Here is a 25286-nt window from a genome sequence, read left to right as displayed (position 1 = left end):
TCCATAAACTTATCGAGTAGAATCTTAAAACCAGATAGATCTTTTGCCCCCACTGCTTCCCTTGGAAGGTTATTCCAAAACTTCACTCCTCTGATGGTTAAAAACCTTCGTCTGATTTCAAGTCTAAACTTCCTGGTGGCCAGTTTATACCCATTTGTTCTTGTGTCCACATTGGTGCTGAGCTTAAATAATTCCTCTCCCTCTCCTATATTTATCCCTCTGATATATTTATAGAGAGCAATCATATCTCCCCTCAACCTTCTTTTAGTTAGGCTAAACAAGCAAAGTTCCTTAAGTCTCCTTTCATAAGACAAGTTTTCCATTCCTCGGATCATCCTAGTAGCCTTTCTCTGTACCTGCTCCAGTTTGAATTCATCCTTTTTAAACATGGGAGACCAGAACTGCACACAGTATTCTAGGTGAGGTCTCACCAGTGCCTTGTATAATGGTACTAAAACCTCCTTATCCCTACTGGAAATGCCTCTCCTGATGCATCCCAAAACCGCATTAGCTTTTTTCACAGCCATATCACATTGGCAGCTCATAGTCATCCTATGATCAACCAATACTCCAAGGTCCTTCTCCTCTTCCGTTACTTCTAATTGATGCGTCCCCAACTTATAACTAAAATTCTTGTTATTAATCCCTAATGCATAACCTTACACTTCTCACTATTAAATTTCATCCTATTACTATTACTCCAGTTTACAAGGTCATCCAGATCCTCCTGTATAATATCCCGATCCTTCTCCGAATTGGCAATATCTCCCAGCTTTGTGTCGTCTGCAAACTTTATTAGCACACTCCCACTTTTTGTGCCAAGGTCAGTAATAAAAAGATTAAATAAGATTGGTCCCAAAACCGATCCCTGAGGAACTCCACTGGTAACCTCCCTCCAACCTGACAGTTCGCCTTTCAGTAGGACCTGTTGCAGTCTCCCCTTTAACCAATTCCTTATCCACCTTTTGATGTTCATATTGATCCCCATCTTCTCCAATTTAACTAATAATTCCCCATGCAGCACGGTATCAAATGCCTTACTGAAATCTAGGTAAATTAGATCCACTGCATTTCCTTTATCTAAAAAAAATCTGTTACTTTTTCAAAAAAGGAGATTATGTTGGTTTGGCACGATCTACCTTTTGTAAAACCATGTTGTATTTTGTCCCATTTACCATTGACTTCAATGTCCTGAACTAATTTCTCCTTCAAAATTTTTTCCAGGACCTTGCATATTACAGATGTCAAACTAACTGGCCTGTTGTTACCCGGATCACTTTTTTTTTCCTTTCTTAAAAATAGGAACTATATTAGCAATTCTCCAATCATTCGGTACTATTCCTGAGTTTACAGATTCATTAAAAATTCTTGCTAATGGGCTTGCAATTTCAGGTGCCAATTCCTTTAATATTCTTGGATGAATATTATCTGGGCCCCCCGATTTAGTCCCATTAAGCTGTTTCAGTTTCGCTTCTACCTCTGATATGGTAATATCTACCGCTATATCCTCTTCCCATTTGTCATGCTACCATTATCCCCAAGATCCTCTTTAGCCTTATTAAAGACTGAGGCAAAGTATTTGTTTAGATATTGGGCCATGCCTAGATTATCTTTAACCTCCACTCCATCCTCAGCGTTAAGCGGCCCCACTTCTTCCTTCTTAGTTTTCTTCTTATTTATATGACTATAGAACCTTTTACTATTGGTTTTAATTCCCTTTGCAAGGTCCAACTCTACTCGACTTTTAGCCTGTCTCACTTTATCCCTACATGTTCTGACCTCAATTAGGTAGCTTTCCTTGCTGATCCCTCCCATCTTCCACTCCCTGTATGCTTTCTGCTTCTTCTTAATCACCTCTCTAAGATGCTTGCTCATCCAGCTTGGTCTACAACTCCTTCCTATGACTTTTTCCCCTTTCTTGGGATACAGGCTTCCGATAGCTTCTGCAGTTTTGATTTAAAGTAATCCTAGGCCTCCTCTACCTTTAGATCCATAAGTTCTTCAGTCCAATCCACTTCCCTAACTAATTTCCTTAATGTTTGAAAGTCAGCCCTTTTGAAATCAAAAACCCTAGTTGCAGATTTATTTTTGATAATCCTTCCATTTAGTTTGAACTGAATTAGCTCATGATCACTTGAGCCAAGATTGTCCCCTACAACCATTTCTTCTATGAGGTCCTCGCTACTCACCAAAATTAAATCTAAAATGGCATCCCCTCTAGTCGGTTCAGCAACTACTTGATGAAGGAATCCATCAGCTATCGCATCTAGGAAAATCTGAGCCCTATTATTATTATTACTAGCACTGGTCCTCCAGTCTATATCTGGGAAGTTAAAGTCTCCCATGATCACGCAGTTTCCATTAGTATTTACTTGATTAAAGACATTAAAAAGGGCTCTATCCATATCCAAATTAGATCCCGGAGGTCTTTAGCACACCCCAAGCACTATCGTAGGAGAGGCTTTACTAGTTTTCTTCCCCAATGTAATTTTTGCCCAGACGGACTCTGTCTTATCCATTGCATCGCTTCTTATTTCTTTACATTCTACCTCATCATTGATATACAATGCTACTCCACCCCCTTTACCTTTGTTTCTGTCTTTCCTAAACAGCACATACCCTTCAATACCTGTAGTCCAGTCATGACTACTATTCCACCATGTTTCTGTTATCCCTATAATATCTGGTTTCACTTCCTGCACCAGTAGCTCTAGTTCCTCCATTTTGTTACCTAGACTCCTCGCATTGGTGTACAAACATCTTAATTTTTGCTGTTTGGCCTCGCTCACATTTTGTACCCTATTAGGCACAGTCATTCTACAGCCAGTATAACCTATTAGACTAGTATCCATATCGCCCTCACTCCTTATATACATTCTCCTACCCACGGCTGTATCCTTTCTTACTTCGTCTTCTTCCCTCTCAATGCTAAAATCTGGCGTGGAGATTTCCTGAACATCTCCCAAGCATCTCCCCCTAATTCCTAGTTTAAAACTCTCTTTATCAGTTGTGCCAGCCTTGATCCTAGAAGTCTATTTCCTTCCCTACTCAGATGAAGTCCATCCCGAGAGAACTGTCCTCTGTCCGTGAATGCCTCCCAGTGGCCATACATCCCAAAGCCCTCCTTATAGCACCACTGCCTAAGCCATCTGTTGACAGTCATAATCTTGTCAGACCTTTTTTGCCCTTCTCTAGGAACAGGAAGGATCCCGCTAAAGATCACCTGAGCCTCAATTTCCTTAAGCGTCTTCCCCAGCCTAGCATAGTCTCCCTTAATACTTTCCAGCGAGAATCTAGCTGTATCATTTGTTCCCACATGAAGGATAATTAGGGGATTCTTTCCCGCTCCCTTTAGGATCCTTTTCAACCTCAGGTCTACATCCCGTATCTTAGCACCCGGAAGACAGCACACCCTTCTATTCTCAGGATCAGCTCTAGTTACAGGCCTGTCTATTCTTCTCAATAAAGAGACCCCGATCACATAGACCTGCCTTTTCCTGGTGACAGTGCTATCCAGTCTCTCCCCTGTTCCCTCTGGCTGCAAGTTCTTTCCATTCCTATTTTCCCTTACAATCTTCTTCAACCCATCCTGTATCCTCCTTGGGCTCATATTTGGTGTAGTCTCCCTTGACTCTTCCCCTTTTTCTATAGGACTAGCCTCTCTTCTCTTCTTCCTTACCCTTCCACCTTCAACAAGTACCTGCTGAGCCCCTTCTTCATTTTCCAACTCTGCAAACCTGTTCCTAAGCTGTATTTCTCCTTCACTAGCCCGTCTTTTTTTCTGCCTGGTTCTTTGAGTCACATGTTTCCACTGACCACTTTCCTCATCCAGTCTCTCCTCAAAATTCCCCAGCCCTGCTTCCATCTGTGTGTCTGAGCTTTTCCCTTCAGATACCTCATATCTTTGCTCCATCATCTGCTCAAACTCCTTCCTAAACTCAACCAGACTTTCCACCTGCATCTCCAAACCTTGGATCTTTTCCTCCATCAGCTCTATCAGATGACATTTCATGCAGAAAAAACTCTTACCGGTTCCCCCCTCCAGGATCATGTACATACCACAGCTTCCACATCCAGTCATCCTCAATGTGTCTTTCACTACAGGAGTCACTCCCACAGCTGCCTCTGTATCTGTCATCTCCTTCCCACCTAAATCCTGTTAATCTGGGAAACACAAGCCACACCAAAAAGACCACACCCCCCCAGCAAAAGCAAACCCCAAACAAGCACCACAATCCAAACTCCCTTTGCAAACTCCCACTCAAACTCCCCTGTTTAGAGCTCTGTTTGCTAGCTCCTGTGCCGCTGCAGCTGTCTGATAAGTGCCAGGAAGTACTTCAGGGCACCCAGGTTTGATGGTTTTCCTGCAGAACTATTCAAATATAGACCTGCTTATGTTTCTGATCCTCTGGAAAATTATTTAATCTGAATAGGCTGTGATCTTCCAAAAAGGATTTTTGAAGCAATTGTTCATGAACTGTTTTATGCTGATGACTGTGCTCTAGAGTCACATACTCTAGAAGTCATACAATTGATTATAGGCAGATGTGCAGAGTTTACAGAAAAATATGGGCTGGCAATCAATCTGAAAAAGATAGATTTCCCTGTGTCAGGGAAACCCTACACAAAATCAAAAGTCACCATCAGCAACACATAACTGAATACTGTTACAGACTTCTACTGCCTTGGCAGTATATTATCAAATGATGTTACCATAAATAAGGAGCTGACAAGTTACATCAACCAAGCCAGTTTATCATTTGGCAGACTATCAGGTAGAGTCTGGCAGCAACATGATATTAAACTTCAAACCAAGTCTTGCCTATAAAAGTCTATAAAGCAGTTGTTCTGTCCAACCTCTATGTGTGTGCGAGCAGGACCTGCTACAAGCATCACATTAAGCTTCTGGAAAAGGTCCATTTATGACATATGCATGCCATACTCTCTATCAAATATCAGGATAAATGCCAGAATGCCAAAGCAGTTGCTATATAGTGAACTGAAAGTGGAACTGCATATGAGGCATCCAGAAGAAATGCTTCAAAGACACACTGAAGCAGAAGTAGAAACAATGTAATATTGACATTGACAGCTGGGAGTTATCAGCAACAGGTAGACCATGCTTGCAAGCAGTAGTCAATATTGGGGTTACCCAGTTCAAAATTAACTGTTATGTGGATCTTGAGGCACAAAGGCTGAGTCATAAACAGTGGCAGACTCAGCAGGCACAGACTGTAATCCCTTCCTTGGCTTCAAGCCACCTATGCACTTCATGAAGAAAGGACTGCCACTCATGCAAGGGTCTTTTTAGCCACAGCTGTACTCACAAGATAAAAACCATCATCAGTCTCATCTTCAGTCACAGGGGACAACAACCACCATTAGCACAAAGGGGTCTTCCTAGTGGCATGGGCCCTAGAATGACTTTATACTATTACCAAACCCCTGTGAATCCAGCAAGAGTGCTACAGTATGCTATAGGGAGGAAGTGATATAACTGGTGAGTGAGGGGCAGGAGGGTGCACAGTGCTATAGTTCAGGTTGCCAAACAGTCCCCTTAGGACGGTTGCAGCCATGATGTACATTAGCACAGCTCTTGTGGCTGTTCTTATTTATGTAATGGGGCAATTCAACCTTGAAATTCCCAGCATCAAGAAGGTCAGTGAAACTCAATACGGTTGCAGTCCAGATTCAAGGCCAAATATTAGAAATAGCTGACCTGGAATAACTCAGTTGTCTCTCTGAAGAAAACTATTACTTTTGCTTAACTAGCTAATTAGAATTGTATTTCTCCCAGTCATGTTCTTGGGACAGATGCAGGTAATTAATTTTAAGCATATTGGACATTCTCCTTTATTTAATGTTGATTAATTGGCACTAATTCCTTAATTCTTGTAATGAGATTGAAAAGGGTAAGGGAATTCAACAAACAGGTAAGGGTAATTATGGATAATGGTTAAAGTAAAAGGGCTGAATATTTCAATCTGTAATTTTTCTATTTCATAAATCTAAGTGGAAGTATACAAAATTCCCATTCAGAAATAGTGTATTGATAAAATATTTTGATGTATTGCTATTCAGGTATTGTATTGTATTATCAGGTACTAATTACCCTGAGGTTTTTCTTTTGGCCCAATAAAAATGGGCAAGTGCAAACACCTTGGTGGCATAGCTATAAAATTATTTGAATGAACTAATTTATTATTGTTGTTTATTATGAATCTTGCTATGTATGGTGCTGCAGAAACACATTTACTTTCACTAAAACATTAGCCCATTAGGAAAATGCTCTCTTTAAGATTGGTATATCTTATTTTTAAAACAAAAAATAAAGCCTTGAAATGAATAGTGTTATGGACTTACTACCTAAAGGAACAAATTGTGTCTGTGTCTTGTTTGGGGGGACTGCAGCACACACACACACACACCCAGACACACCCACCCACCCCATTGGAGCCTTCTACCTGAGAGATACAGAATGTATATTGGAATATACTGTGGGCAGCCCAGGCTTTAAGTGGTACAGACATGTCCCCTTTCCACCCTTGTTGGAATACACCTCTGTATTTACACCCAACACACTATTGTAATACCTTACAAGGCATACCTTGTACAAAGGTTATCATTTGAAAACTCATAATTTTCTGGTCATTGTTGTCCTAATAAAATGTGTGGCAACACTGTTGGTGAAGTTATAAGATTTCCCTGTAGGATGTTATTAATATGTGCCAAACCCCACAGCCCTGTCCAAACAGAAGTTGGCAATCAAGTCTGACCTAAATACAGGAATGTGTGCTTGACTTAATTTGCATTTAACAGTAAACAGAGTCATCAAGCAGGAAAGGAAACAAAGAAAGCTCAAAGAGGTACAGGACATACATTTCTGGGAGAAAATCTGGGACTGGGGTGTATTGGGACATCCTGCAGTATAGACAAAGCTATTGAGAACCAGGGTGTACCTGGCAGGCTGCAGTTTCACTCAGAGTGTGCCTTGCATCCTGGAAGGCTGTTTTTGAGTGGCCCAGGTAGGAGCTACTTCAGCAAGGCATTGTAAGGCACCCAAGTGTGCAGGGCAAGGGTGACACAGCACCGCCCCACACACACACACACACTGGTCTGAATTGTACCCCAGTATGTCACACCCATGCTGGTTCATCTGGTCATCTCTGCTAGCCTGCACATAAAGGTGGAAAATCGAAGCTTCTTCTTATGCCCCACTCACTTCAGGACACCATATGCCCTCAGAAAAAAGTCTCAGTAGAAACACTGCTCTCCTGGGAGTACAGGGGCTGCCAAGCCCTTATGTGGGCTGTGTAAGTGGGGAAGAGCTCCTTGCTTGCTCCTTACCACATTCCTATGGCCCCAGTGGACTAATGGATAAGCCAGAGATTGTGGGTTCAAGTCTCACCTGGAGTGAAAAACTATTCCCACTATTGCACATCTATGGAAAGGGCAGTAGAATTCATTCCATGATGAACAACAACACTAACCATCAAACCACACCTTTTGTGACATAAGGGAGTCATCATCATAGAGCTGGCCACAACTACACGCAACTTAGAGGCAGAAATTGATTAAGAGTATTTTCTTGAATAAAAGCTACTGAGACTGAAAGCAATCCATATTCGAATTTAAGGTGGACACTGGAATAACTGCTATTAGTTTTGTGAAAAGTGACAGTTTGATCGCTAATGATAAAGAGATTTAAATGTGACTACCAAAGTGTGCTCCTTTAATGTGTCTACTGTAGCCCTGAGACTTCTCACTCTGCATCACTTTAATTTTACAGTATAATAGTCAAGCACACCATCACCTGCTTCCATTTACTCCTATTGTGGCAAGGGGTTAAAAATTGGATCAGAAGCAGGATCAGACCTGGAAAATAAGGAACAACATAAGAACAAATTTTAATGGTGTTTTAGATGCAGATAGTGTCCTGTATGGATTTGCAAAAAAAAATCTGTTCCATTTTGTATAAACCATTCTTGGATCAGGAGCTTGAACTGTGGCTTCCTAACTCCCAGGTGAGTTTCCTAATCACTAGGATAGAGAGTCATTCCTCTCACTTTTGCGCACTCTCTCTTGCTTACTCTCTTGCTCTCTCAGCAAATATTTAAAAAATTTCATACAGAGTGGAATAACTTCAACAGGAGCAACTGAAAAAGACCCACTCCAGAATATCCCACAGCCCACTAGTTAAAGCACTCACATTAGACATTGGAGACCTGGTTTACATCCATCCTCCACATCACGCAGAGGGTGGGATTTGAATATGGTTGTGATGGGTTGTAATCACAGAAACCCCCTGGGAGCTGCCACCTGATGTGCCAAGACTACTTCTTCCCCTGCTTTCATGCCCAGTCAGCTTAGGACTTCAGTGCTCTGCCTGGTTTGAGCCAGACCCGCTAGCCTGCTGCAAACCCAGACCCAGGTCTGAACCACATCCCCTAACAGCTGTAGGCTTAACTGAAAGAAGCTTACAGAAGTGTGCCTGTCTTTAACACTCAGATTCCCAACTCCCAATGGGGTTCAAACCCCAAATCCATTTTATCCTATATAAAGCTTACACAGGGTAAACTCATAAATTGTTCGCCCTCTATAACATTGATTGAGTGATAAGCACAGCTGTTTGCTCCCCCAGATATTAATTATTTACTCTGGGTTAATTAATAAGCCAAAGTGATTTTATGAAATATAAAAAGTAGGATTAAGTGGTTCCAAATAATAACAGACAGAACAAAGTGAATTACCAAGCAAAATAAAATAAAACACAAATCTATGGCTAATCAAACTGAATACAGATAAAAACCTCACCAGTTCCAGTAAGCTCTCTTTTACAGACTAGTCGCCTTCTAGTCAGGTCCAGCAAGCACTCACCCCCTGTAGTTACTGTCCTTTGTTCCAGTTTCTTTCAGGTATCCTTGAGGGTGGAGAGGCTATCTCCTTAGCCAGCTGAAGACAAAATGGAGGGGTATTCTATGGACTTAGACTTTCTCTTTTGGTTTGGTTCTCCTCTCTCCTATGCAAAGTCCTGCTCCAAGATGGAGTTCTGGGTAAGTCACATGTCCATGCATGATTCACAGTTTTTACAGGCAGAAGCCATTGCCCACATGGTATCTTGAATGTCTCCAGGAAGACTTCTTATGTGAACTGGAGCATTCCAAGTTGCATTTTTCCTTAAGTGCTTCTTGATTGGGCACTTAACTTTGTGAATTCCTTTCTCCAGGAACTGACCAAATGCTCTACTAAGGTTATTTGAAATCAAACCAATACATAGTCAATATTCATAACTTTGAATACAAAAATGATACATGCATACAAATAGGATTAATAAGTTCAGTAGGTCATAACCTTTACATAAATATGTTACATGGCATATGTAGTAAAGAACATATTCCAGTTATGTCATATGTATTCATAAGCATATTTCTATAAAGACTTAAGGGGGGCACCATCATAGTGGTTTCCTCTATCTTCTGGGCTAATGGTTGTACGGGCTATGCCTCGTGTCCCCCCCCACCCGTGCAAATGGCTTATGTGCTATAATGGGGTGTATTTGGCCTTTGCAGCTCTCTGTGAGTTGGGCCCATGGCCCTACCACATCTTTCACCAAGAAGGAGCAAGCTGAAAGGAAAAAAAGCAGCAAAGGTGGGTCCTCCAAGCTTCCTTAGAGAGGACTCTCAAGAGCAGCTATTTTGGAAACCATGGACATGGTTCTCCAGTGGCTATAGGGGTCAGTAAGAGACAATCGGGGTCAAACAGACTCAGATAAAAGGAACTGGAGAGGATGACCAGGTCTAGAACTGGAGAAGGGTGTTCTGCTCTGGCCAAAGGAGCATGACAAGTAGCTACAGTTTAAGGCTGGCTGAACTTATATAGCTGGGATTGCAGAGGGAGAAGGACCTGAGGATGTTGGACCTGAGATAGTGCTGGTGATAAAAGGAACTGGTAGGAAAAGTCCTGGAGAAATAGCAGCAGAGGACTGGAGTTGAGCAGTATGTGGCTGCTGTTTATAGGGTCTTTGGGTTAGAACTTGGAGTAGTGGGAAGGCCCAAGTTCCCCTACTGGCCAAAGGTAAAATGGTGTAAACCACAAAATGGAGCCTGAACAAAGGTCTGAATTTAAAGGGCCCAGAGCTGGACTGAAGACCCTAAGAAGGGTAAAGAGACAGTTTTATTTGCTGGACTCCATAATACTCTGGAAATGGTTCATTTGGATTTTGTGACTTGGCAGGATGGCCAAACTGCTGAAGATCCATGACGGATGGCTGGCAGCCTTCAGGGGGAGCTGGGGACAAGAAAAGGACTGCAGCACCATACCCAGCCACTAGGAGGTGCTTTATGGGTGCCTAGAAGAGTATTCACTGCTGTGAATACTGAGTGGAGAGAGGTGCCTCTTTCTGTCACAGAGTTAAGTGCCTGATTCCCTTTGAGGGGAAAGACTTAGGTCTTCCCTCTCCTCAGCATTTCCTGCTGGCTAGCTTGTCAGCTTCTCACTAAGCCTGGTAGTTTTTGTGGCTCCCATTCTTAGGCACCTAACTTCTCCCATGCATGGAATAAGGAGCCTGGGCACCTAACTGTGGACTGTGGATTCCATTAGGTGGCAGAGTGCCTAAACATGAGGTATTGCAATATTGAAAATTAATCCCCCTTGTTGACTTACCCCCTTCATTAGGTCCTTTTGAAAATCCCACTAGATACATACCTCTATCTTTAGGTGCCTAGGTATCTTTAAAAATCGAGCGCATAGTGCTTAGGCCCTTTAGAAATGATCCAGAGAAAACATGAGCCCATGCAATAAGTCACTACATGCCGCAGCCCTCAAACATTTGTGGTGCCAAATAATTATGTATCAGAAAGACTGCATCCTTCCAGGTTACCCTAGTCCAGGGGTTCTTTTTTCAGTGCAATGTATTCTAGTTATACACCCAAGCCCAGCTTCACTGAAGGACTCCAAAAGACATAACATTTCCATTTTACATTAAAATAGCTTGTCTTTTAAGAAATGTATTTCCAGTGGAGTTTGCATGGCAAAATTGCATGAAAATAATAGATCCTCTAAGCTGCCCATGAAAAATGAATGAAAAATGTGAAAGTTCCAACAACTGCCTACTACTTTTCATTGGCAGCCCTGTACAGGTGGATGCATTTCCTAATAATTCCTGACATTTTGCATATACTGTGTTTCAAAAACATAAGGCAGTTTGTCTTCTGGAAAGGGATCATTATGCTGGGTAAAATCCACCTATTTTATTAAGTTCAGGACAGCTGGTGAGCTTCAGAAAGTTCAATATTAAGTCATCATTTTTATTGTATCTAAACATGTATTTTAAGTGGCATACATTTGGGTTTTTTTCTCCTTACTTAATCTGAAAAAGAAACGCTTGAATGAATATTTTATAATATATACTATTTACCAAAGCAAAACTCTGATGTAAGTGAAATGCAGTTCTATGCATATAAGGTATTACCTCAAGCAATCTTCTATTCTTGACTTTTTTAAAACAGTGTGTGTGGGGGGGTTGTACATTAATGTGCTCATTATACTAGATGGAGGAACTAGAAAATTACTATGATATGTGGTACAAAGTGTACAGAGCACGGGAAACTGAACTATGTATTAGATTACCTACTCATAATTTATTGACAGATATAACAACATTGCTTTTTCTGTCACTTTAGCCAACCTGCCAGATTAATTTTTGTAATTTATTAAATGCAGTCATTTCAAGAGCGGCATCCAGAAGTTTGGCATCAAAATTCACTAATGATACTTGAATATCTTGGCAAGTTTTACATCTCAAGAGAGCCCATTCTTTTTCCAACCTCTTGTCCTGTTCTCTGTCTCTTTATGTTTCATATGTCTGGTGCCATAATTTCTAGCTGACTCCCAGCACTGGTATACTCTTCAGGTTTCATAAAGACTGGCATTAAGTAAAGATGTGACCATGTTTAATGAAGATAATAGCAATTCCTCAACTGGCACAATGCCATTCAGCAAATCTGCATTGCTTGAAGTAATACAATATTAGGATTGTGCAGAACTTCCTTAAGAAGAGTATACTAATACTACAAGTGCAATTATCATTCCACTGACAGAAGTTAGTAGTTTGGCCTATATACATACACAGAGAAAGAGTATCTAAATGTATTTTAAATGTGCTTCTGTGATTCATGTCACTAGTTATAATCTATCATAACTCTTCCCCAATTAATCCGCTGTCACAACCTCAGGGGTTCCCCTGGGGAAGGCAGATCAGCACTGCATGTTGCTAACACTGTTGCAAGCATCGCAAAGCATTTTGGGGAGGGTCAAAGCTATGAGTGAAGAGTGAAAGATTCTTTTGCAGGCTGCAAGAGGCCAAAGGGGGAAGAAGAAACAGAGCAGAGAATGGGTTAGCTCAACACTGCAGCTAGCAAGCTCAGTCCAATGATAAGACGCTGGCCCCAGTCCAAGGTCACGGCACTAGACGAGAAGTTTATCTCTCACCCATCCACAGCCAGCCAAAAAACAGGGCTGCAGAGATGAAAAACACAGGCAAGATGATGGGGGAGTGGGGGAAGCAGAGCTTCACATCCCGGGATCCATTGTGTTTTGGAAAAGCACAGAAGACCACAGAAAGCTGGTTTGGACTGGCACAAAGAGCACCAGGAATGGAGGTCGCAGAATGGAACATCCCCAAGGAACCCAGGACTTCAAACCCTCCTTATAGCTGGAGTAATTCGGAGATCTCAGAGGACCCCACCAAAACTGTGACAGATTATTTTATCAATAAGGCTTGAAAACTCAGTTACGTGGTGTGTTCCGTCATCTCCTCCCTAAAGATCCTGCAGCCTCATCCTGATCACCCACCCCAGTTAGACTGGTAACATAAATCTGTCACAGTTTTGGTGAGGTCCTCTGTGATCTCCAAATTACTCCAGCTCTCAGGAGGGTTTTAAATCCTGGATTCCTTTGGGGATGTTCCATTCCGTGACCTCTGTTCCTGGTGCTCTTTGTGCCAGTCCAAACCAGCTTTGTGGTCTTCTTCGCTTTTCTAAAACACAATGGCTCCAGGGACGTGAAGCTCTGCTTCCCCCCCTCCCCCATCATCTCATCTGTGTTTTTCATCTCTGCAGCCCTGTTTTTTTCATGGCTGGCTGTGGATGGGTGAGAGATAAACTTCTTGTCTAGTGCCGTGACCTTGGACAGGGGCCAGGTCTTATAATTTGACTGAGCTTGTTAGCTGCAGTGTTGAGTTAACCCGTTCTTTGCTCTGTTTCTTCTTCCCCCTTTGGCCTCTTGCAGTCTGCAAAAGAATCTTTCACTCTTAACTCATATCTTTGTCCCTCCCCAAAATGCTTTGCGTTGCTTGCAACAGTGTTAGCAACATGCAGTGCTGATCTGCCATCCCCAGAGGAACCCCTGAGGTTGTGACATCACTGCTAAAAAAGCTGCAGAAATTTGTTTTACAAGAGTTTCTTTAATACTTTGCTGTAAAGTTTATTTATATCCATAATGTTATAATTTATTCACTGATTGTTGCAGACTAACATAACATCTCTAAATACATAGCAAAATTCAGCAAAGCTATATTGAAATCTGATTAGCTACCTCATTTATACTGTAGTATTGCATCAAAAGTTTTCTTTATTGCTAAAACTCAGCTTCATTTACACTCTCTGTGGAAGGTGACAAATCTGGTGCAACCCTAATCAGCAAGATGGAAATCAACTTTGTTTTAGATTAAAAATAATGGAAGTAATAGGAACCCATAAACCCCTCATTAATGGCCTGATCCAAATGGAAAGAAACCCCTGACTTCAGTGGGAATTGGACCAGGAATTGTATGTTAGAAAGAGGTCCAAAACTGAGATTGTGAATTATGTGGAAAAACTTGTCTGATAATAGAGCCAGGCTCCTGTGAGGGGGCATAAGTCAGAGCTATCATAACTAGCAACGGGAAGTATGAGAGTTAAAGGCATTAGAGGTTGTTTGCTTACTATGTGTTGGACTTGTATCAGATACAAACAGGTGATAGGGATAGTGACATAACAATTTCACTCCTCTTACTAAACTTTATTGCTTCCCATGGTGAGAGCCCAGGGAGCATTTAATGATCTGACACTAGTAGCAAGCCACAGGAAACTGAGCTGATTTCCAAAAGTACTATACCTGTTCTATAAAGAATGGAAGGAGAACTAAGTAATTGAAGTGAAGTTGCTGCTGCAGGTGCTTTTATTTAGCTTTTCTTTTTTTGAAAGCTGCCTGGAGAAGCTGGAGGGACTGTTTAAGGATCTTTCTGCAAGTTAACATGTTTTCTGAACTGTGTAAAGGACATAAGTACTGAAAAGATAAACAGCAGCAGGTTTTCAGAGTTTAGTTTGCAAATAGCCTTGGTGATCAGCTCAAAAGGGGTGAAAGAATTTAGTACAGAGTTACCTAGAGACAAAAAAAAAACTTCCCAGAATGCCTTGCCTTTTCACACTTTACTGGGGAAAGTCTTTTTAGCTCTTTTCCTCTTTGCAAAAGACATCTCAGTTGCTAATGAATCGCTATTTACTAGCATGACAGCAACGCTAGGAACAGCAATCAGTGTGGCATGATAGCTGCTAGCAAATCAACAGGGGATGGATATACAATCACAGGTATAAAGTGCACTCTGGGTAAGTTACTCCCACAGTACATTGTTTGGATTGCCACATAAATATTGTAATCTTGAATATTAAACTGTAGTTTTCTCTTATATCTTCATCTTACCCTGCCTCTTCCTCATATTATAAAGCTGGCTTCTCTTTCTCCTTGGGTTTTGGGGTAATACATTCAGACAGTGTCTCAACATGAGGGCTGCAAATACTAAAGAGCAAACTGAGTTATAGTGTGAAGATAGTGTTATTAAGGACGAACAGTTTTGTATGTCCATACAGCTCCAGTTAGAAGCCCATGAAGCTATTCAAGTGATCCCAGCCAATATAGGAGCTATAGAGCCTGCAGGGGAAGATTCCATAGGCAGACTAAGGTTAGAAGTGTGGGCAAGAAAGATAATGATTGTAGTAAGTGGGTTTCTCTTCGTTGATCCTGGCCTGGCTGATTATGAAAGCATAGACACATAGAACAGCAACAAAGGTGGTATACTTCACACTCAGAAAAGCATAAGTTGGTGCTCATCGGTTGTAGGGCCGGACACCATTGCAGAGGGGACAGGTGGGCTCAGCCATTGTCAAAAATTCCCATATGGAAACAGAGTTCTAAAAATATCAAAGGTGCAGTAGGGACAGAAACGGACAAATAACTGCATCACTAGCTGCACGAATGACAACAAAAACAAAAAAAAAGAATGGCCTGGTCCAGAAATTAACTAAATCATGGTGGGGGGAAAGTCCTTATTGTTGTATGTTTGGTTGCGGTTTTACAAGGGGGTGGGTGCAGCTAAGTAATCACAAAAATACATTATGTAATTATGGGACAGCCCCTATGTGTTCTCTGGACTTTGGTCACAGTTCTTCCTGAGGTCCAGGCGATGAAGTGAGCTGTAGCTCGCGAAAGCTTATACTCTAATAAATTGAAAGCTTAATAAAACTTAATATACAGTAAAAAGAAAAGGAATACTTGCTACAGCTCACTTCATCAGATGCATCACGAAAGCTTATGCTCTAATAAATTTGTTAGTCTCTAAGGTGCCACAAGTACTCCTTTTCTTTTTGCGAATACAGACTAACACGGCTGCTACTCTGAAACTCCTCTAACATGTGTTTATCTTCCAGCTCTGGTCAGTGAGACAGCTGCTTCAAGCAGATCTGGTCATTTTATCACCTTCAGTCTCTCCTTGCCAGTGACTCTCTGGTCATCCTCAAACCCCCTGTTGGGTGAACAGTTGACAGATTACCATGCCCTGGGAAACCAAATTGAAAAACTGGTTTGCCTGGGGCAGTTGCAAACTCATTGTCCAAGATGCTTTCCCGTGAATCAGAGGACCATCAAGGTTTAACCACCCTCCTTTGCAAGCTCTGTGTCACAACCCCTTGCAATTGCACTCCAAGATGGTGTTAAAAAAGAAAGCTGGCAGGCAAAGGTCAGCCTTATATTCAACTTGCAGGATTGCAGCTTGAGAAAGATACATATAGACTTGGGTTTATAATCTCAAATAGAATTCATAAATTGTATATAGACTTCCCAAATTATCACATGCAATGATGCTACCATTACAAAGGCCCCAGTAACCTGGGGAGTTGATCCTAAAAATTGATGGCACAATATAACCACAGTTACAGTGAAGTTATACACAGAATTTGTTTTGTTTGATGTGCAGCTGAGTTAAGGAAGAGGGTTACACAAGCTGTCAAATCATCCCTATGTGTGAGAATTACTTTAACTGTTAAAAGGGTTTCTTTTACATATTTTATTTCAAATAACTTTAGATGCCAGTTTTGATCTCAGATGTACAAATAAATCATGCATCTTGTGAAACCTGGTATGGATTCAGTCAGGCATAACATCCAGAAACGTTCTTTAAGGACCCAATCTTGAACACAGTACTGAGGTATGTAGTACACGGATGTCAATGGTTATACTCACATCACTAACTGCTGCAAGATGGAGCCCTAAATCTTAGTATTTCTCCAATACATACTTCAGCAATTGCATCCAACATGTTAAGTATATCTTGCATTCAAAGTAGAGGATTTTGTGCTTCAGAATGGACTGTGACAAAGCTGTGAAATGATAAAGCATTCAAAATAAACTGAACAGTCTGAGAAAGGTCAGAACAACACTCATTTCATCTGAAGCATTTTAATACACTATAGTATTATTGTGTGTATATATATATTTGCATATGACAGCAAAAATCATATAGAAATCAGCTAGGCACATTTTGCCCACCCTTATTTTTCACATCATTCTGCACTATGATAATGCTGTCTCTCCCATCAAGCTAAACAATCCTGAAAAATAAATGGTTTCTCAGGTTCTAAAGTTTAAAGAACAGTGAATCCAATAAATCTTGTTTGTCACTATGTACTGCATGAATAGAACCTATTTGCCAATGCATCAGATAAGATAATCCTAGTCTTTCATACAAATATGAGGTTGGGAAATTTTAAAGATAAAAAGAAGTAATATGGTACACAAATGTCCAGTGTCCTATTTATTTAATGAAACTTACCAATGCAACATGACAAAGATGTTTGTAGCTAACATCTGACTTGATTTCTAATTCCCACACAGTGTCCAATGTAAATGTAAATTCATGCAACAACTATCTGAAGAGGATAATGAAAAGAGGTGGAAAGGAGTCTTTTGCTTATTGTTTACTTATCAATTGCCTATCATATTTGTAATTGTGAGTGGTGTATGTCGAAGACAAGCCATTGTTCTTTAGATGAGAAAAAATCAGCAACTCTTTTGGAAAGATGGGAATTGGTAAATGATCAGGCTGTTTTTTTTCTCTTTCTAGCTTTGTTAACCTACAAAGACAATGGTATGAACAAGTGTCCCAGATACCTAACATTTTTATAAGATCCAATAAGATATCTGAATAGAAACAAGCAATTAACGCATGATTAATTGTTTATGTACACTAGTAAATGTTGGGATATTTTAGGGTTAAGTATAACAATAAGCTGCTAATATGATGACATGGTATTAGGGGACAAAGGCATATGTAGGCAATATTTTTGTTTCTAAATGTATAAATTACAGATTATTCAGTATTATTTTGTCTAATACATAAATTGCAAATTCTTCAGTATTTCTTCGTCTAAAATGTAAGTTGCCAGATTCTTCCCTTCTCTGTTGCTCACAAAGATTAATAAAGATGCAGATGCAGGAGAAATGCCCTTTGTGTAAAAGAAGTTAAAAGGAATGTTATCTTCCCCTCCCTCTCTCCCTCTCCCAGCTACATAACCAGTCCTGGCTTAGGGCCCCTTTCCCCCATTCCTCTGAGAGCTGTTCACGGCCCCTTCCTCCCTCTCCTGAGAACTGCTAATGAGGAAGATTTATGGCAACAAATTGTTGCAAAGAAATGTATCTTCAAGGTAACGTGTAATGCTATGAGTAATGGGTAGAGGTGGATTTACTAATGGTGGGTGTTTCTATTACTTAATAAGGGTTTTTGGGGTGTTGTAATCTAGCCCAAAAGAGTGTGTTGTAATAACTTTGGTGCTTACTTGACAATTGGGTCCAGGGGAACAAGTATCGCAATAAAGAAGCTTGTACTCATATCGACCTCTGGGTCAACCTACTTTTTATCTTCTAACAGTAAAGATTCGTATTAACTATATACTGTATACATTGTTTACTTTAGGGCAGGTGTCTTTTAACTTTAAAGCTTTAATGTAATGTTTTAAAATCCAGGGTTTTTTCCGTCATCTTTGAATTCACTGCAAGATATTGTCTTGTGTGACGTGGGTAGATGTCATTTAAAATTGATTTCACAGAGCATACTTCTTCCACCCTTGTGCTTGTTGAGAGTACTTACCCACAGAGTCATTGAAGTTAATGAAAGTACTTGCATGAATAAGTACTACTTATCATATGTAAGGGCTGCAGAATTAAGTTTACAGTTCATAGTTCTTCTGTATGTGTACATGATTAATAACTCCAGTTCACTCAAAATGTATAATTACTGAGCCTTTCAATGGATTGGAATTGCACATTTTCCATTATATGATTCATTTCAGATACCTTCTCCACTTTATACTTCGTGTCACTCATCACCTCTGTTAGTTACAAAAAATGAATTAACCTGTTTTTCAGGACTGCAAGCTGTAAAATAGTGAAGATTTAGGTAGCCAAAGTTGTCTTGAAAATGATAGCATTTCTAATAGCAGGTGTGACACTATGCCCCATATTCTTCATATAAATGTTGTTATAATATGATTATAGCATATCTAAGATGTATTTTACGCAAGATGGGTCATGTGAGGTATCATTGGAAAGGTTATGATTTACTGAATATGATTACCCTCTTTGTATACAAGTATCATTTCTGTATCTGAAGTTAGGAGTATTGACTATGTATCAATCACAAGTGGGTTTACACCTGGGGAATGTTCACCAGACAGAATGCAATCAGTCTGGATGGGCCATTAGGAAGAACAAGAGGTCTCTGAAGATGCTAATCTCCCACCTTCCTGAGAAGTTTCCTGGAATGCTACAAATGGCTTTTGACTCATGGCTGCTTTGACTCTGCAGGGTCATGTGATCATGTCACCTGGTATTGTACTCCATGAAAGAATACCAGCATTTTTCCACTGAAGGCAGAATCACACTGAAAAGCAAAGAATTCCCACCATATGTAAATCCTATTTAAGGCAGGGAAGTGAGTTAATTGGGGTTCATTCTTCATTGAATCCCCACCCAGGATGACTACTGGAAACATCTAAGAAACAAAGACAAGGGCAGCGGAGGAGGGGGAGGAGAGAAGGACTGAGCCCAGGCTAGAAAAGAGGTCTGGCCTGTGAAAGAAATACCTGGGATTGTAAACTGCAAGCAAGAGCAGTTTGTTGTCAATAACCTTTGCAATCTGCCATAAAACAACACTTAGGGTAAGCAATTACTACTTGTAATCAATTTCTTTAGTGTATTCAGCTTTGTTTGCATGTTTGATTTATTTGCTCAGTAATCTGTTTTGATCTGTTCGCTTTCCCTTATAATCACTTACAATCTATCTTTTATAATTAATAAACTTGTTCTTGTTTTCTCTAAACCCAATTTGTGGAATTTATAACTGCCAGGGGTGGTGGTGGTGGTCGGGGGGAGGGAAAGCTGTGCATATCTTCCTCCACATTGAGGGAGGAGGCAAAATTCAATAAGCTTACACTGTACCGGTCTCTGTGCAGTGCAAGATGATACAATTTTGGGTTTGTACACCAGACGGGGAGTGTTCTTGAGTGCTGCGTAATTCCCTAGCTGAGTCTTCCCATACAGAGCTGATTTCAGTGCCTCTGTCTTTCTGCAGCTGCGTGAGTCCCCACCTCTGTGTGTGCTCAAGGAGGCTTGAGGGCCTGACTCAGTAGGACAGTGTAAGGGAGCCCAGGCTGGTGGAACAAGTGGGCTCAGTGGTATCCCAGAACATCAGTGGCACCCCAGGGGGTGGGGGGTGGGGGGAACCTGTCACAGCAGGAAATGATGAAGAAGCTTTTTGAAGTAAGGATATCTCACACATACTATAGATATAAATGCCATCCTTCTTTTTCCAGAACAAAAATTTGCTTTTCTCTAAGATTTCACACCTGAGAAAAAAACATGAAAACAAAATAGTGCTTCAGCTGATCAATACGTCAATTGACCTAAATCCCAGAAACCAGGCAGGATAGAAAGTCTACACTCTGGTGAATTATTGTCAAATGTATTGCTTTTCTGACACACCCAGCTGTTTCACTAAGGGCTTATGTGCAGCATATGGGGTGTAAATCCAGTGCACAGCAGCACATCATGCGCTATCTGGCATTATGAACCCTGCTGGTACGCACCAAAAGTTCCCTTGTGCATTTTAATGTAGTCTGGTTTCAAACAGCACTATTATGATTGGTGGGGATCTGAACTACGAGAGGAGAGAATGGCTATTTTCTTTCAGAGGGCTAAATTACAAGAAGTATGTGGGAATATTGAGTTTTTCTTTGACCTGTTGACTCAGCTGGATCCCAAAGAGCAGAACCTGCTCCCGCTAAGGTTTCTAATGACTTATCCTTAGCCAAATCTCTGACCCAGGACTCCATCCTAATCTTCCTTGACATGTCAGTCACCTTTAACACAGTTGGACATGCTCTTTTTGTAATGTTGTCCTCCTTTGGCTCTGTGAGTCTCTTTTCCTAGTTCTCCTCCTACTTCCCTAATCTCTTCAGTAGCCTGTCCTCTTCCAGTCTCTATCTTTCTGTGGGAGTTCAACACAGATTTATTTTTGGTCCCCTTATCTTCTCCCTCTACATCATATCCACAAACACAAATTAAATTACTATATGTTAACAACTTTGAGATCTATCTTTCTACTCCTGTCCTGTCTCCTTCTGTCCAGACTAAAATCTCAGTCTGTTTTCCTGACCGCTCCCTGTGAATATCTTGCTGTCAACGCAAGCTCAATATGGCTAAAAAGAGTTCTTAATCTTTCTCCCCAAGCCTTCCACGCAACCTCCCTTCTCACTCCTGGTAGACAACATCACCATCCTGTCTGTCATGATGGCCCATAACCTGGGTATCATCTTAACCTGAATGCGAGGTCCAAGTTAATGTCCAAGTCTTTAAGACTCTTTCTGCACAACATCTCTCCAATGCAGCCTTTCCAATCCATCCACACAGTGAAAACTCTTGTCTGGTCATCTCACATCTCAGTTGCTGCAACATCCTTTTCTCTGACCACTGCAGTCTTCTCCAGCTTGTATCCATTCAGAAGATGCAAAGATTATTTGCCTACCCTGTTGTTTTGACAATATCACTCTCTCTTTCAATCCCTCTACTGGCTCCCTCTTCCGTATCATAGCAAACAAGTTGCTCGTCTTCATTTTCAATGCCCCTGGTGGCTTACCTTTCATTACCCCTATCCTCTCTCATTCAGTTCCCACCTCCAATTAACCCATGATGACAACCTCAGTCACCCACTTGTTAAATTTTCAAGCAAGCATCATTGTGCTTTCTCCTATACTGACAGTAATGCTTGGGAGGTACTCCCCATAAACTCTATGAAATCAATTGATTTTCTTCCTTCAAGTGTCACCTTAAAAGTCTGCATTCCCATGATGCCTACAAAAAAACTTGACAATGGCTAAGCTGTTGGTGTGCTGAGATGACAGCCCATCATGTTGACCAATACTGCTTCCTTGTACTCCCTCAGCTATCTGTATCTGTCTGTTACCTCCTGTCGTATACTTAAGCATAAGCTTTATGGGAAAAGGACTGTAATTTTGTTCTGTTTTACAGTGCCTGACACAATGAGGTCCTGGTCTTTGATTGGGATACCCAGGCCTTACAATAATAGAAATAATAAACAGGGTCCCCATGCAGTTACTTGATGCTTCTGCCTGAGGTCAGCCTCATCTTGTTAAGTGCTAAAGGCTGGAATGTTGTTCCCATGCTAACAGTATCCAGGGGCTGCTTTGAGTTGTTACGTCTGTTTAGTGTTTCTATTCCTTCAACTCGTATATTATTAACACAAGAGTAGAATGTGGCTTGCTAATTCAGCAGACCTCGATGTTTATCATCAAGAATGACCACAGGTACAGTTCAGTGACAAAGACACACAGCCAGGTTTATTGCACTCAAGGCACAGTATAAGTGCCCTGGATCCATGATTACAGGTGCACAAACACAGGAGTGTCCAGTGGCAAGGAGTGGCTCAGTCAGCAGCAGGAGTCTCTACTGTCCCCTAGGCCAGTGGTTCTCAAGGCTGGTCTGCTGCTTGTTCAGGAAAAGCCCCGGTGCACCGGACCGGTTTGTTTACCTGCCTCGTACACAGGTTCGGACAATCGCAGCTCCCACTGGCCGCAGTTCACCACTCCAGGCCAATGGGGAATGCAGGAAGCGGGGTGAGTGAACCACGGCCAGTGGGAGCCGCGATCGGCTGAACCTGCGGATGAGGCAGGTAAACAAACTGGTCCGGCATGCCAGGGGCTTTCCCTGAACTAGCAGAGGACCGGCTTTGAGAACCACAGCCCTAGGCCACACAATGGATTAAGGTGAGTCACCCCAACATTTATAGGCTGAGACAAACAATTTACGTACCACCTTATGTGTTTCATGACCTCTGGTTATTACCTCCCCTTGTACCTTGCTCCAGGTGTCTCAAGCAAAACATTCCTATTCATTACTTCTGTCAAACCTTCTTATCTTGTATTAGGTCCGGAGGTACCATGCTAATCATAGAATCATAGAATCATAGAATATCAGGGTTGGAAGGGACCCCAGAAGGTCATCTAGTCCAACCCCCTGCTCAAAGCAGGACCAAGTCCCAGTTAAATCATCCCAGCCAGGGCTTTGTCAAGCCTGACCTTAAAAACCTCTAAGGAAGGAGATTCTACCACCTCCCTAGGTAACGCATTCCAGTGTTTCACCACCCTCTTAGTGAAAAAGTTTTTCCTAATATCCAATCTAAACCTCCCCCATTGCAACTTGAGACCATTACTCCTCGTTCTGTCATCTGCTACCATTGAGAACAGTCTAGAGCCATCCTCTTTGAAACCCCCTTTCAGGTAGTTGAAAGCAGCTATCAAATCCCCCCTCATTCTTCTCTTCTGCAGACTAAACAATCCCAGCTCCCTCAGCCTCTCCTCATAAGTCATGTGCTCTAGACCCCTAATCATTTTCGTTGCCCTTCGTTGTACTCTTTCCAATTTATCCACATCCTTCCTGTAGTGTGGGGCCCAAAACTGGACACAGTACTCCAGATGAGGCCTCACCAGTGTCGAATAGAGGGGAACGATCACGTCCCTCGATCTGCTCGCTATGCCCCTACTTATACATCCCAAAATGCCATTGGCCTTCTTGGCAACAAGGGCACACTGCTGACTCATATCCAGCTTCTCGTCCACTGTCACCCCTAGGTCCTTTTCCGCAGAACTGCTGCCGAGCCATTCGGTCCCTAGTCTGTAGCGGTGCATTGGATTCTTCCATCCTAAGTGCAGGACCCTGCACTTATCCTTATTGAACCTCATTAGATTTCTTTTGGCCCAATCCTCCAATTTGTCTAGGTCCTTCTGTATCCTATCCCTCCCCTCCAGCGTATCTACCACTCCTCCCAGTTTAGTATCATCCGCAAATTTGCTGAGAGTGCAATCCACACCATCCTCCAGATCATTTATGAAGATATTGAACAAAACGGGCCCCAGGACCGACCCCTGGGGCACTCCACTTGACACCGGCTGCCAACTAGACATGGAGCCATTGATCACTACCCGTTGAGCCCGACAATCTAGCCAGCTTTCTACCCACCTTATAGTGCATTCATCCAGCCCATACTTCCTTAACTTGCTGACAAGAATGCTGTGGGAGACCGTGTCAAAAGCTTTGCTAAAGTCAAGAAACAATACATCCACTGCTTTCCCTTCATCCACAGAACCAGTAATCTCATCATAAAAGGCGATTAGATTAGTCAGGCATGACCTTCCCTTGGTGAATCCATGCTGACTGTTCCTGATCACTTTCCTCTCCTCTAAGTGCTTCAGGATTGATTCTTTGAGGACCTGCTCCATGATTTTTCCAGGGACTGAGGTGAGGCTGACCGGCCTGTAGTTCCCAGGATCCCCCTTCTTCCCTTTTTTAAAGATGGGCACTACATTAGCCTTTTTCCAGTCATCCGGGACTTCCCCCGTTCGCCACGAGTTTTCAAAGATAATGGCCAAGGGCTCTGCAATCACAGCCGCCAATTCCTTCAGCACTCTCGGATGCAATTCGTCCGGCCCCATGGACTTGTGCACGTCCAGCTTTTCTAAATAGTCCCTAACCACCTCTATCTCTACAGAGGGCTGGCCATCTCTTCCCCATTTTGTGTTGCCCAGCACAGCAGTCTGGGAGCTGACCTTGTTAGTGAAAACAGAAGCAAAAAAAGCATTGAGTACATTAGCTTTTTCCACATCCTCTGTCACTAGCTTGCCTCCCTCATTCAGTAAGGGGCCCACACTTTCCTTGGCTTTCTTCTTGTTGCCAACATACCTGAAGAAACCCTTCTTGTTACTCTTGACATCTCTTGCTAGCTGCAGCTCCAGGTGCGATTTGGCCCTCCTGATATCTTTCCTACATGCCCGAGCAATATTTTTATACTCTTCCCTGGTCATATGTCCAACCTTCCACTTCTTGTAAGCTTCTTTTTTATGTTTAAGATCCGCTAGGATTTCACCATTAAGCCAAGCTGGTCGCCTGCCATATTTACTATTCTTTCGACTCAATCTTTTGGAGTGTGCTCATACACATGTCCCGTATCTGCTGCTTCATAGGAATGCCTGTGTTCCAGCAACACTAGCAATGCCTTTGCCAAGATCAAGTATCTGACAGTAAAATTGTAAGCATCTGCTTTAATACATTGCCTGACTTTGGTTCATGGCCTATGTCAAGGTTCCTTCCCCACTCTGAACTCTAGGGTACAGATGCGGAGACTGCATGAAAAAAACCCTAAGCTTATTTTTACCAGCTTAGGTTAAAACTTCCCCAAGGTACAAGCTATTTTACCTTTTGTGCTTGGACTTTATTGCTGCCACGACCAAACGTCTACAAATATATAACAGGGAAAGAGCCTGCTTGGAAACATCTTTCCCCCCAAAATCCTCCCAAACCCTACACCCCTTTCCTGGGGAAGGCTTGGTAAAAATCCTCATCAATTT

Source organism: Dermochelys coriacea, chromosome 1 (genome assembly GCF_009764565.3).
Source record: "Dermochelys coriacea isolate rDerCor1 chromosome 1, rDerCor1.pri.v4, whole genome shotgun sequence".
NCBI classification, from domain to species: domain Eukaryota; kingdom Metazoa; phylum Chordata; order Testudines; family Dermochelyidae; genus Dermochelys; species Dermochelys coriacea.
Note: the sequence above shows the minus strand (reverse complement) of the source record.